Below are 14,340 nucleotides of genomic sequence, written 5' to 3'. Positions count from 1 at the left end.
TGACAACGCACCGCGTTTCACGAGAGAACAGCATAGCACGTACGTAGTAATTGCAACTCACCGTTTCTTGCGGGAGTCGGCGTCGTCTGGGGCAATGAGCTCAACCGCGTTTGGACTGCAAGGATGACTCCGCTCCCGCAATGCGATCAATCGCGTGCATGCAAACCATCATGCGTAAGCTGCCACTGATCCAGCGACAATGCAAATCAATAATGCTCGCTTAACAGGGCAAAGTACACACGGGCAAGGCCTCGGTCAAAAATGGGATGAATACATATCGCTTATTATCGCTCAGAACGGTCAGTTTACTTCGGCCGAAGTATATAACCTGTAGCTTAAATGCGCTGACGTTGGATTGTGAACTTCGCACAGCTCGCCCAAAGTGCAGAACGCATGCCTTGCAGGAAACGACAGAAGCGAAACAAGCATCCACAGAAAAAATTGGCAGTGGCTTAGCTCGGCTATGCCCGGATATACGTAGCGAAAGCTAAGACATAGCATGATTAGCCTTGGTTAATCTTGATTGCAAGTCCAGGTTAGTCTGGTTGTCTAGCTATGTTGCGGCGTTTAGCCAGTCGTTCGGCGCGCTGTTCGTCTGTTTCCTGGGCGGTTCGTTTCCTCTTCATCTCGTTCCTATGTCAATTCCAGGCCTCCTCCTGCTTATCAGAACTGTCGCCGTCCATACTGCCGCCTCAACTGTGGTTGCGGCGCACGCGAGCTCTCCTTTTCAATCATCCGACATGTTATGAGGCATGCGACGCAGCTGGCGAAGCGAGTGGAGGCGAACGCAACGACGAGGAACGCGGTGTGACGTCATGTGCCTCCTCGGGGCACCGCCACGGCGAAATCGCAAATTCGCGGCCAGTAAAGCTTTCGCTTTAAAATGCGACAACATGCAGAGCAGTTGAGCAGCCACGGAGGCCTCCATGAGCAGCTAGCGCCTGCCGGCCGAGCGCGAACCTAATAAAAACTACCGGTAACCAAACGTCTCGGCAAATCTCGAATTTCCTCCGTGATCTCGACGCGAGAGGTGACGTGTTGGGCCGCCACTGTGGCTTCATGGAGCGTTCGCTTGCCAAGGCTGGCTGCGTGACGTAATGCTCCCTCCTATCTCTTTCCTTCCTCCATGCATCCGACGAAGGTTATTTGGTGGGCAGCGTCACCAGGTTGGACAAGGCGGCACAGCCCAATGCTCGAGAACTTGCAGCCCAAATGTAGCCAAACACAAAAAAGAGCAAGAAAACATTGCAGCCAAATATAGCCATTTTTATTTGCAGTTTTATTTGCATATACGTTTTTACATTCGACTACGGCAATCCATTTTTGTGCAACCCGTCGTGGCAAGAAGTACGTGACGTGACGGCCGACCATTCACTCTGAAACAAATGTACACCCTTTGGGGTGTATATCTGCTACACAACAATAATCGTCGTCTGCCTTGCTTGCGTTTCCTTTGTTGAAAACGCCGTGCCAGCTACTTCCCTGTCTAGAATGCTCCGTCGTGCTGATAACATGCACGCCGTTCGTGACTTGGAAGTACCGGGCTCGCAGCGTTAAAGAAAGGAGATGCGTACAAGACAGATGACGATTATTGTTGTGGGACAAGATACGACCCAAAGGGTGTAATTTTGCTTACGCTCTAAGAAAAGTTTACACCCTTTGAGTCGTATCTTGCCACACAACAATAAACGTAATCTGTCTTGTCCGTATTTCCGTTCTTTAACGCTGCGAGCCTGGTACTTCCCAGTAACGTACGACATGCGCGTTATCAGCATGACATAACATTGCCGACAGGAAAGTAGTGGGCGCGGCGTTTTCAAGAAAGGAAACGCAAGCAAGGCAGATGACGATTATTGTTGTGTGGCAGATATACACCCCAAAGGGTGTAAAGTTTTTTTAGAGTGTAAGAGTGTTGACATCAGCAACAGCGACCATCATGCGCTTGCACACACAACTCTTTGGTTGGCCCCGGAAACTCAAGTTCCGCCGAATCGCTGCAGAAGGCGAACCTATCGAGATGGATCTTGAATGTAAACACGCAAAAAAAAAAATTACAACCTTTACACTCTGTGAAGGTGGAACGGCAGCGAAAGCTGACGAAAGTCAAAGCTCTCAAACGAAAAGTGCTTTCGATGTCATTCCATCTTCACAGAGTAGGATGGTTGTAACTCTTTGCGTTGCGAGCCTGGCATCGTTGCTCGTTCGGAGATGTCCGGGCCCGCGATTGTCGCTTTCGTTCAGCGTTGCGGGAACGTTCTTCGTCGGTGGTCGTTTCGCGCCGGTAACCGTTTACATTCTCGTTGCTGTTCCCTCCGGCGCTCCTCGTACGCATGTTGTTCTTCGGGTGTATACGAACAATACGCGTCCGCCCCATCGATAGCGCAATTGTTTTTAGCGCCGATACCTCTCCTGTTTATATATGCTGCGATAACCTTGACGTCACGCTATTGTTCCCGACGAGAGTTTTAATCTGTTCCGCATTCTGACATTTGCGCCGCCGCACGGCACCCGTTTGGGTTTGTAGGAAATCGCTAAGTCCGCTTCTGTCGCGCGATGCCGAGAAAACTACGCAAGGTTCGTCATATACAGTTTTCCCCGTAAAAGCTATTTATTTATTTATTTTGCGAAGGTTGTGGGTTCGGTTCCCACCTGCGGCAAGTTGTTTTTTCATCCCCTTTAATTTCCATGAATTTATCGTTTCTTTATTTCATTTATTAAGCACAAGTAATTATTCCCCTATGTTGCCATTGGTGTCAGTGTTTGTTGGCTTCTTATGATGTCACTAATAAATATCGGGCCCCTCGGTTAACCCCCTTTCTTCTCGTTTAGTCGTAATACTATGCAACACTATACAAATTAATAACAGTTATACAACCTGCAAACAAATGTATTGAAATAAACAACGAGAATCATCATAGAATTATAAGGAATAAAACAAAAAAGACACAATGTACATATAGATAACAGTTTACATAAGGATTACGCTGTAGTACAGGCAGACAGTAGATTTAGAAATTTATCGTGATCTGTGGTGGTAGCAACACGTGGAGGCAAATCGTTCCGGTCAGTTATAGTGCGTGGAATGAATTAATGTGCGTAGTTAAATGAACGACATGACAAGCGCTTGACTTTGAAGCGGTGGTCGCGTCTATCAAAAATGGCAGATGGCAAACAAAAAAGGTCGTTATGAAGAGTTGAGTGATACAATTTGTGAAAAAGTGATAAACGTGCAATTTTACGGCGGGAAGATAGTTCTTGAAAGCCAGCACGTTTATTCAATGCTGTGATGCTGGTATGACGTGAATAATCGGAGTATATGAAACTAAATGTGCGGTTCTGTAGTGACTCAATACTATTTATTAAATATGCTTGATGGGGGTCCCAAAGTGCCGAAGCATATTCGATTTTAGGTCGGAGTACAGTGGTATAAGCACGTGATCGGAGGTAGGAAGGGGCATGCTTTAAGTTATGTTTTAAAAGACCTAATGACCGATTAACAGATGCAACAGTAAAGTTAATATGATGTTTCCATTTTAAGTCGGAATGGATGTGAACACCAAGGTTGTGAATACCAAGGATGTGAACACCATCATAAGTGGTTACAAACTCAACTGGATTATTACTTAAGATATGTGCAGTTAGAATTCGAGACTTACGGTTAGTGAAAGACATAGATTTTGTTTTAGGAGGGTTAAGTTGCATGAGCCAGGTAGAGCATCATGCTGTTACTGAGTCAAGGTCATACTGTAGGGCAAGTCGATCATCACTAGAATAAATTTTGCGGTGAATTACGCAATCGTCAGCGAAAAGTATGATTTTGGACGAAACATAGTTAGGTAATCGTTAGTAAATATCAGAAAAAGTAAGGGACCAAGTAGACTACCTTGTGGGACGCCGGAATGCACTTGGCCGAAAGAAGAACTACGGTTATTTACGGTGGTAAAGTGAAACTTGGAAGAAAATGTTTAACCCATGCTAAAACAAGAGGGTGAATATTAAGCAGTGATAACTTGGTACATAACCTATTGTGTAGTACCCTATCGAAAGCTTTCGAAGAATCTTGAAATATTGAGTCCCCTTGAATACCAGCATCGACAGATGAATGTAGGTCTTGGATGAATCAAGCAAGTTGCGTTTCGCAAGAGTCGCCTTTACGGAAACCACGTTGGTACTTAAAGATGATGTTATGTTCTTCTAAATAGTTAATAACCTGCGAGTGAATCACATGTTCAAGCAGTTTGTAAACTGTGCTAGTTAATGAAATGGGTCGATAATTGAGAGGCAATGAATGATCCCCAGACTTGAAAATCGGCACGACCTTAGCTCACCGCCAGTCGCTTGGAACGAAACCACATGAAAGAGACTGTGAAAAAATAGCGGACAAAATGCGGTGAATACCTTCTGATGAATTCACGAGTATCTTGTTGTTGAAACCTAGGTGATCAGATGCTGATGAAGTTTTAAGTTTCGTTAGTAAAGATAAGATACCGGTCTCACTAATAGCTATTTCGGACATTTAGGTGTTGGAATTATTCATTGTGATTCGGGCTAAAAAGGCTTCTTCTCGGGTAAAAACTGATGTGAATGCTTTATTGAAAACTTCAGCGCATTCAGCCGCAGGAATACTGCCTCCTAGAGCAACGGCGAGGGTTATATCGGCTTGATTAGAAAGACTAACTGTCTGCCAGAACTTTCGAGGGTTGTTTGTTAGCATTGATGGTAGATCGTGTGTGAAGAAATGGCGACGAGTAGATATCAGCGCCGACTGATATTCCTTATCGCAGGCTTTGTAGCGCTGCCAGGAATCGGATTGCCTGTTTAAGTTGGCCTGTCTGTAGAGGTGCTTCTTATTGTTAAGGCGACGTACGTAGGTGGCTTTTAAACCAAGGCGCGGTGTTGGTTCATGGTATGCTAATGACACGTATGTACTTGTCGACAAGAGCAGCAAGTTTTTTACTGAACAGGTTCCAGTTGGCCTCCGCTGAACGCTTTCGAAAATGGAGAAGAAAGGAGAACGCTTCGCCTTTAAGAGTGGAACGCGACAGCATTCCAAGATTCCCCGACTGCTTCTCACGCTTCTTGGCAACTGCACCTTATGTAACCGTAATGCTTATACCTGCAAGCGCCGGCGCCTAACCCTATGCACGAAGGCGGGCTTTCTGGTTCTTTTTTTTTCTTTCCCCGGCGTGGCGGGCGCCGCCGCTGCCGCGGATGCGAGCGCCATCGGTATGCCGTTGCAAGGAACCGAGCGCTCTGTTTCCACGAAAGGCAAATTCGGCAAAACACACCGCTGCCCACCGCGGGCGCCCCAATGCCCCGTTTCATCCAGCCATCGTCGCCGCAGGGCGGCCCGGTGGTCGTCGGTGCGATTTGCCGAATTCGTCATCAGGCAGACTTCAAACGGCAGCTGGAAAAGAGGTTTGTGCAGAGTTTCCGCGCAACAGAAATATGCTTTCTGGTACATTCCAATTACAATCCGACGCTATATCATGCCTATAGGTTGTGTGCAAGTCGTACTTAAAGAATTTTCTGGGGCATTTTACTTGGAGAAATTCAGTTAGTTCGGTATAAGGTCTATGCGCCAAGTGCAGAGCCTACGTGGTTCGGTATCATTTTTCTCGTACGGAAAGCGGCATCGACACCAGGCGCCAACACCGGATTCTTTTGCGGCACGGTGCAGTTAACGCTGTCGCGTTAAAATTTATCTCACATGTAAAGGAAAATGGCAGTAAAGCTTACCGTAGGGCACGTGGAGCAAGTCTAAAGCTGTACGCGGTGCAACACTTGACCCCAAAACGATAGCCATGAACACACTGGAGCGTGTAATCTACCCGTACTATCCTTCTTTTATGTCGGCGCCACGATCGCCCAACCCTATTTTATTGCTCTCCCTTTCTGAGCGTAGCCACGAACAGTGTACTGTCGAACACCCTCTATACTTCCAGGCTCATTCCGATGCCTGGGGCGCTATTCTGGACATTCCGCCATTTTCTTCGGTGTGTGACGTAGGCGCGACGCAAACAAAATGGCGCTGGTGGCCCAGTTTTGCTTACGTAACGTGACGCCAACTTGACGTTTCGCCTAAGAAACTGAAAAGATAGCACTGAATGTAGCGTTATCAGTAAAGCAAAACAGTTTTCCTCCGCAGTAAAAATAAAGCAGCTATCTCAAAGCATATGATTATTCCGTCGAAAACGCTTCTCGCTTCCGTCGTCTGCTGCGTACAAACCGTCGTCTGCTTCAATAGCTAGGATGCGTGTCCCCGGAAAATGGAATGAGTCATCGCAAGGTTGGCGCCAACGCGCTTGTTTTCTTGCTTGAGACAACATACGCGACCTACCAGTGGTGATGCGCGCACGTTCTAGGCCACGTTATCGCTATCTCGTGAAACGCAAGTGACTCAGCCCGACTCGGCTGGCTGAGAAACGGCCGAGTATCACCGATAGCGTTGCGCGCGCCAGAGATATCCACTAGCGCGACGCAAGCGCCGGCGCTGCCATCTCTTGTTCATTTCGCTGGTTACTCGCACCGAGGGAGGAAACTTCAAGGCGCCGCCTTGCGTACATTTCTTTTTATAAGTTAGAAAGAGGCCGTTGTCATAACTTTTGATTGTGCAAAAAGGCATTAATCTTGATTACAATACAAATGCAGCAGTGAAAAGTGGACAACATTGCCGAAAGTTTGCTATGTTCAACCAATATTATTTCGTATAAACGCGTTCTTTTAAAAAATGATGGCCCCAAACACAAATGTCAACACCACCCGAGAGCGATGCAAATACTATGAGCACGCGTTATGAACAAAAGATTTTCGTGGTGCCAAACGACGGGGAAAATGTGGCGATACGCATTCCTCTCGGCTGCCATTGCATATGGCTGCTCATTAGCATAATTCGCGCGGCTCGTCGCAGCAAAAATTATGGCGGAAAATCTCAGCAATGGCGGCCCAGCGCAACGTCACGCATCGTCAAAATGACGTTTACGAAACAGCCCTTCCTGTGACGCTCCTCACGAGATATTCCTTCAGCCAATCAGCAAGCTGGCATGGCGCATATCTTGGATCGCCACCACATATTCGCGCAATTGCAGATGCATTGCACTGGCTTCTGCGCGCTACCGCTCACATTCTTTTTGAAGCGCTAACATCGCAATATAGCTGCCAAGGACCAAAAAAATGTATTAGTCCATAACATTTGCAGCTTCACGTCACGTTTCGTCATCTTGATGAAAACGCAAAATTGCATTTTGCAATACTTCCGCTTCCCGGCACAAATTTCAAAGCACGTGACCTCTCGACAGCCAATCAGAGAGTAAACATGGCGGATAATGGCGGCCGTGCAGCCGCCATGCGTGTCCAAAATAGCGCCCCTGGTAATCGGGTGTCTGATGACTGAAGCCGATAAGACGAATGTGACGATGTTGCTGGCGCAGATGTTCGCACGGTGAAGTGCGGTCTAAATTTGAGTGCATCAAAGATTAAATCCATCGGCTCAGACAACGGCGCACTGAGAGGAGTGTGGGCATTTCGCGCACGCACACACGCACACACTGCCGGCTCAGCCATCTAAAACATAGCCTTCGAGATTTGTTTCTCCTCTGTGAGAGCCACCTCTGAAGCGTGGATTACGGCGTCACGTAAAGCCCAAACACAAACAAGTCGCAGATTTTCAGCAGCCCAAATATAGCCATATAACCAACTCGCCCAAGTCGACGCCAAAACTTTTTTTTTTTTTCTGTAGCCGAGCTGCGATCGTCGGCGCCTCTTGCGGCATCTTCCGTCAAAACTGACACTGACGGACCACGCTACTCAGGCTGCCCACGCGGATCTGCCAAAGTGATCGTATGTTCATGCTTGTTTTGAAACGAACAAGCGCAAGTTTTGCTGTGTGGTTTCAAACCAATCTAAAAATTAGACGGTTGGATACGCCCGGCCATTCGTCGTAAAGGGGAAAAGTTCTACGCTGCCGGGCACGTTCACAGCGTGAAAGAAGTCGCCGGTGTGACTGTGCTGGCGAAGTGTCACTCCCAGCAAGGCAAACACAACTACAGCGTATCTCTGAACGTCAGTACAGTCAACTAAAAGCAGCTCAATTGAGCATGCAGGCATGGCTTATCTTTATTATAAGCGTAGGTGTTCTTGGCCAACCATTCGAGTTACCGTAGACAAAACGTGTTCTTCCGTGGTGCTGTTTTGACACGCTTGCAAAGCCTCGTTGGCCACGGATGATAGGCGTCATATCTTTTCGAATTACTAAAAGGCTCTTTTAAACAACTTGCACAAAAATTGTATTAGACTGCTGTGTTCTGCCAAGCAACCGCATTACTTAGTTTACAACTGCCCAGGCACCGGCACGACCTTGGCAGCCAAGACTCGGGTGACAGTATCCGGCAACCTGAACCCAAGCAGAGCCGCACAGCATGAAGTGCTCAGCGACTCACGCAAGCCAGAACGCCTGCAGCCACCACGCTTCGTACAGCAAATAGCTCTGAAAGATACGGAGAATTGAAAAAAAATATGTAAGTTGGCTTCCCGGCAAGACTCTTTCTCCACCAAAAACTTCAGTCTACTGACTAGACTACTTTCCAGTGCGATCCTCCGGGAAGGTAGCGCGAGCACGAAACCACGGCCGACCAGGAAATCTGTAGTGTCGGAGAGCAGGCAGTCCTGCACGGCCGTTACAGTCTGACGCAGCAGTACCGTCGTCCCCGCGCTTTTTTTCCTCGGCAGTCTTCGATGTCTTGCCCATCTGCCATTGCAAAACAGCGGTATCAGAACGTTTACCTACAGGACGGTGGCGCGCGTGGTTCAGAAGTTTCGAATCACACGCGGTTATGGTGGCTAGACGCGGCCATAACAAGTGCGCCAGCTGGATTCTACGCCGTCAACTGAAGTTGGATCAGTGCCAGAGTTGTGCTTGCGACGCTACAGGTGGCGCGGCCGTCGCCAGGAAGCTCCATTGTCAGGGGTGGTAACACTGATGGTGGGAGCCCAGTTTGTATTTCTTGACGAGGTAAAGTGCCCATACACTCTCAAGCGAAATTACACCCTTTTGCCACACAACAATAATTGTCATCTGCCTTGTCCGTATTTCCTTTTTTTAACGCGGCGAGCCCGGTACTTTCCAGTAACAAACAGCATGCGCGTTATCCGCATGATAGCATTCCCGACAGGAAAAGCGGGCGCGGCGTTTTCAAGAAAGAAAACGCAAGCAAGGCAGATGACGATTATTGTGTGGCAGAGATACACCCCAAAGGGTGTAGCTTTGCCTAAGGGTGTAAGAGTGCAGTACACTCTTAAAACGGTTGCACCCTTTGGGGTGTATATTTGTCCCACAACGATAATCGTCATCTGCCTTGCTTGCGTTTCCTTTCTTGAAACTCGGCGCTCGCTACTTTCCTGTCGAGAATGCTGCGTCACACTGATAACGCGCATGCCGTTCGTGACTGGGAAGTACCGGGCTCGCAGCGTTAAAGAAAGGAAACGCGGGCAAGACAGATGACGATTATTGTTGTGGGACAAGATACGCCCCAAAGGGTGTAAATTTTTCTAAGAGTGTACTACGCTCTAAGAAAAGTTTACACCCTTTAGAGTGCCCCTTCTGCCACATAACGATAATCGTCATCTGCCTTGATGCGTTTCCTTTCTTTAACGCTGCGAGCCCGGTACTTTCTAGTAACGAACGGCATGCGCATTATCCGCATGATAGCATTTTCGACAGGAAGGTAGCGGGCGCGGCGTTTTCAAGGAAACGCATCAAGGCAGATGACGATTATTGTTGTGTGGCAGAAGGGGCAATCCAAAGGGTGTAATTTTGCCTACACTCTTAGAAAAATTTACGTCCTTTGGGGTTTATCTTGTCCCACAACAATAATCGTCATCTGTCTTGCCCGCGTTTCCTTCCTTTAACGCTGCGAGCCCGGTACTTCCCAGTCACGAACGGCATGCGCGTTATCAGTGTGACGCAGCATTCTCGACAGGAAAGTAGCGAGCGCTGAGTTTTCAGGAAAGGAAACGCAAGCGAGCCAGATGACTATTATTGTTGTGGGACAAATATACACCCCAAAGGGTGCAACCGTTTTAAGAGTGTGGAGTGTATACCTGCCACACAACGATAATCGTCATCTTCCTTGCTTGCATTTCCTTTCTTGAAAACTCGGTAGTAGTGGCGTCTACGTTAACATCTAAAATGAAATTTGAACTGCATGCCACGGTGACAATTAGAAGGCGAAGCACTGAGGACACGCCCCACTCCGCAGTAGCCTTCTCAGTGCAAGGCATTGAAGAAGGAATGGGAGGACAGCGGACGCCGTGTTTTATTACCAATAAACGTCACTTCTGCTGTATGCATTGAAGTACTTTCTGCGGCAAAATATTTCTGAAATGACCTATTTTAACTTGAAATGCATTTATCCTCTTCGAGAAAAAGTGGTTTAGAGCATCTTTAATTACGTCTTTTCTAGCAGTAGTACGCACTTGTAGATCAAGGTAGACGCTTTTCATGTATTCGCTGGCTTCTTTCACGTTCGGAAAAACACTTTTATGTAGCACGTTCAAGCAACAGAAGGCTGTGTCGGCAGTTTTTCATGTTGCTCTACAACATTCTCATTGACACTTTTCATCTAATTATAGTATTTGAGAAGTTTATTAATTAAGACTAATTACATAATTAGGTACAATGAAAAATATTATCTGATTATCTTCAAGCGACGGCAAACAACATTACCTTGGTTCTTTTCAGCTACGCAGCATTTGCATATTTCTAATGTTCGGCTCAATTTACACGAGACACCCTGTATATTAGCCCAATTTTCACCGGCGGAGTACAGTGCCCCGGAAAGGTAACAAGTACACGTGGAAATATATATAAACATAAATATATAAATTTCCAACAGACCATTCCGAACCCGGCGGTGTCAGCACAGAATCTGTTTTTGAAGATGTTTAACCGTTAGACCTCGGACGCATGCCACAGAAGGTGGAATGGCCCTAATCGTTAAGGCCAGTGCTCCGAGAAGATTGGTGCGTTACAAAAAGCAAGCAAGCAATAGCTTAGATTGAAGGAAGTTACGGGACAGGTTCGTCCCCTAAAGTTGCTGGGCGTCTCTCATTGTTCCTACTGTGGTGTGTTTCTACAAGCTCAAACACATCGTTTATTGGAGTTTTAATGCTGAACAAAAGTGCTGCTTTCTCTACAAGGTCCACCATGGTTGCCGTAGTGCCCGTTCGTCGATTAAATCTGCAGCGCACATCTCTGTCGTAATGTGCAATGTTGTCGGGCTTACGAAGATATCAACCGAAGGTTGTTCCTGCCAGGAATTTCATTTCTTGCTACTTTCATCCAATTATGATGGCCGTTTAAGTGGCATAGCCAGAATTTTTTTTTTCGGGGCAGCAGAGGGAGGCGGGACACACACATGACTGGGGATGGGGAAGGAATTAAGGAGGTGTGCTAGGTAGACCGCTTGCCAACACACAAAAAATTCAGGGGGGGGGGGGGGGGGCACGTGCATGGTGTTACACCTCTGGCTAGGTCAACGTTCGTCGGCCTTAATTACCAATGTTTGAAAGACCTACCTTTGCACCAGCGTAAAATAATACAAATTACCTCCTTCAAATTTCTCCAAATGAATGCAGGACAGTGTGGATTTTCCATGCTTTAAATTTCCATGTTTTGTACGTGTTGTTTCTGTCGGTGTGCACCTTGCCTTACTAAACAGCTTTCAGATATGACAGTGACAGTGACAAGAACTTTATTAGAGTGTCCTGAGGAACTCGACTGGGGGGAACCGAAGGCTCCCCGATCAGGTTGGAGACTCTGCCCACGACTGGACAGGGAGGTGGTGACTCTCCACAACATCGCGGGCCCCCTGGACAGCCTGTAGTTGGTTTGTGAAATCCAAGCTCTTCAGCAAGGCGTCCCACTTGGACTTGTTATGAAAGTAGGAGCCCGCGTTGTACGGGCACAGCCAGAGCATGCGGTCGAAGGAGCATCACGCGTGACAGCATTTGGAGCACGATTGCGGGAAGTTCGGGTCTATCTAACTAAGCGCTCTCGGGGTGAGGTATGATCCCGTCTGTAAAAGCCGGAGCCCTGTTCAGTTTCGAGCTGGGGGGAGGGAATATCCTCCTGCTGTGTCTGTAATGTGACGTAATTTCGTGAAAGGTCGTAAGATTATCTTTGAAGGGGGCAATCCTGTGGGACAGCCAGACCGTTAGCTCGGCCACGGTTCGTGAATTCCCGCGCCAGGCAGTTGGCCCGCTCGTTAGGGTTCAACACGCTTGGTTAGTAGCATCGTTCATGTGGGCCGGGAACCACGCTATGGTATGACCTCGTTTCTTCTTGCGTAGTAATACGAAAGGATCTGTTGACGATGTCAGCAGCGTGTTTACAAACTAGATCGCACGAGAAAGCCCTGGCCCTGATACGAGTCAAATTTCCTCAGGACAAACAATGTCTATCCTTGCATTGTTATGTTCAAGATCATTTCAAGGTGTTAATGTAGTGTTATGCAATCTTCATCTAACTTAATTACTTCCAGCATTGTATGAAAGCACGTGGATGGTTGGTCTCTGTAAACCAGACTTATATTTTTGTTGCAGAAATACTATATCATGGAGAAGACCCACAATATTGCTACGGCACAATATGCGCGATCACGAAAGGCCAGCAGTGTGGAGACGACGACGACGATTAGAAGCTAGCGCGGGCTGTTGCCTCTTGGCCAAGCGCAGCGTATTTTCCTTGTAAATATATTTGTACATAGCTTTTCGTCTGCGTCTTCCTACGTAACATATCTGGTGGAGGTGGACGTTCCCTGTACCTCGTCACGGAGCTTCGCAGTGGACGGTACGTCGAGCCTGGACGTTTTTCGGCGAGCCGGTCTGCAACTCAACGCATCGAAGTGCCAATTCGGCCGTCGCCAGATTACCGTCCTTGGACATCTCGTTGACGCGAACGGAGTGCAACCGGACCCAGGCAAGATCCATGCTGTTACGCACTTCCCTGTTCCGAAGTGTGTCAAGGATGTGCGCAGCTTCATCGGCCTTTGTTCGTACTTCCGCCGTTTCGTGAGAAATTTCGCCGCCATAGCACGACCACTAACCGACCTTTTGAAAAAAGACGCTCCTTTCCAGTGGGGCGATAACGAGGCCTCTGCATTCTCTCATCTAATCGACATTCTCACAACGCCTCCCGTTTTGGCCCATTTCGATCCTTCTGCGCCTACCGAAGTCCGTACTGATGCCAGCGGTCACGGAATTGGAGCAGTACTGGCACAACGCCAGCGTGGCCACGACCGTGTTATCGCTTACGCCAGCAGGCTCCTCTCACCCGCGGAGCGCAACTATTCCATCACTGAGCGTGAGTGTCTGGCCCTAGTTTGGGCGGTTGCGAAATTCCGCCCATACTTATATGGCCGATCCTTTTCCGTTGTCACAGACCATCACGCGCTTTGCTGGTTATGCTCACTGAAAGATCCTACAGGAAGACTTGGTCGCTGGGCCTTACGCCTCCAAGAATATTCGTATACTGTCACCTATAAATCTGGCCGACTACACAAGGACGCTGACTGCCTGTCTCGCTACCCGGTCGACGAGCCTGACGACGCCGACAGTAGTAGCGCCAACGGCATTTTCTCTGTCTCTGCCTTCGGTAACATCGCCGATGAGCAGTACCGAGACCTATCGCTGCGAGCACTTATCGAGCGTCTGCGCTCTACACCTACCGACGCATCCGTTCGCCGATATGTCCTCCAGGGTGGCATTCTGTATCGAAGGAACTTCCTCCCTGACGGCTCTGACCTTCTTCTTGTCGTGCCAAAACAGCTACGACAGACTGTGCTCTTTGAGATGCATGACGCACCCACTTCAGGACATCTTGGGGTAACCCGCACGTACGACCGCGTCCGCCGCCGCTTCTATTGGCCTGGTCTCGCTCGCTCCGTTCGACGCTATGTTGCTGCCTGTGATCCCTGCCAGCGTCGGAAGACACCTCAGGTGCTACCTGCCGGTCATCTCCAGCCGATCACCGTCCCTGTGGAACCGTTCTTTCGTGTTGGATTAGACCTGCTCGGTCCCTTTCCCACGTCATCTTCTGGGAACAAATGGGTAGCCGTCGCGACTGATTACGCCACCCGATACGCTATCACTCGGGCTCTCCCTACCAGCTGCGCCACCGACGTCGCGGACTTTCTCTTGCGTGACATTATCTTGCTTCATGGCGCCCCGCGACAGCTGCTTACTGACCGTGGTCGAAACTTCCTCTCGAAAGTTATCGCTGACATTGTGCGTTCCTGCTCCATTCAACACAAACTGACTACTTCATACCATCCTCAAACCAAT

Source organism: Dermacentor andersoni, chromosome 9 (assembly GCF_023375885.2).
Source record: "Dermacentor andersoni chromosome 9, qqDerAnde1_hic_scaffold, whole genome shotgun sequence".
Classification (NCBI taxonomy): Eukaryota; Metazoa; Arthropoda; class Arachnida; order Ixodida; family Ixodidae; genus Dermacentor; species Dermacentor andersoni.
The sequence above is the reverse complement of the archived record's forward strand: the minus strand, read 5'-3'. Positions refer to the sequence as shown.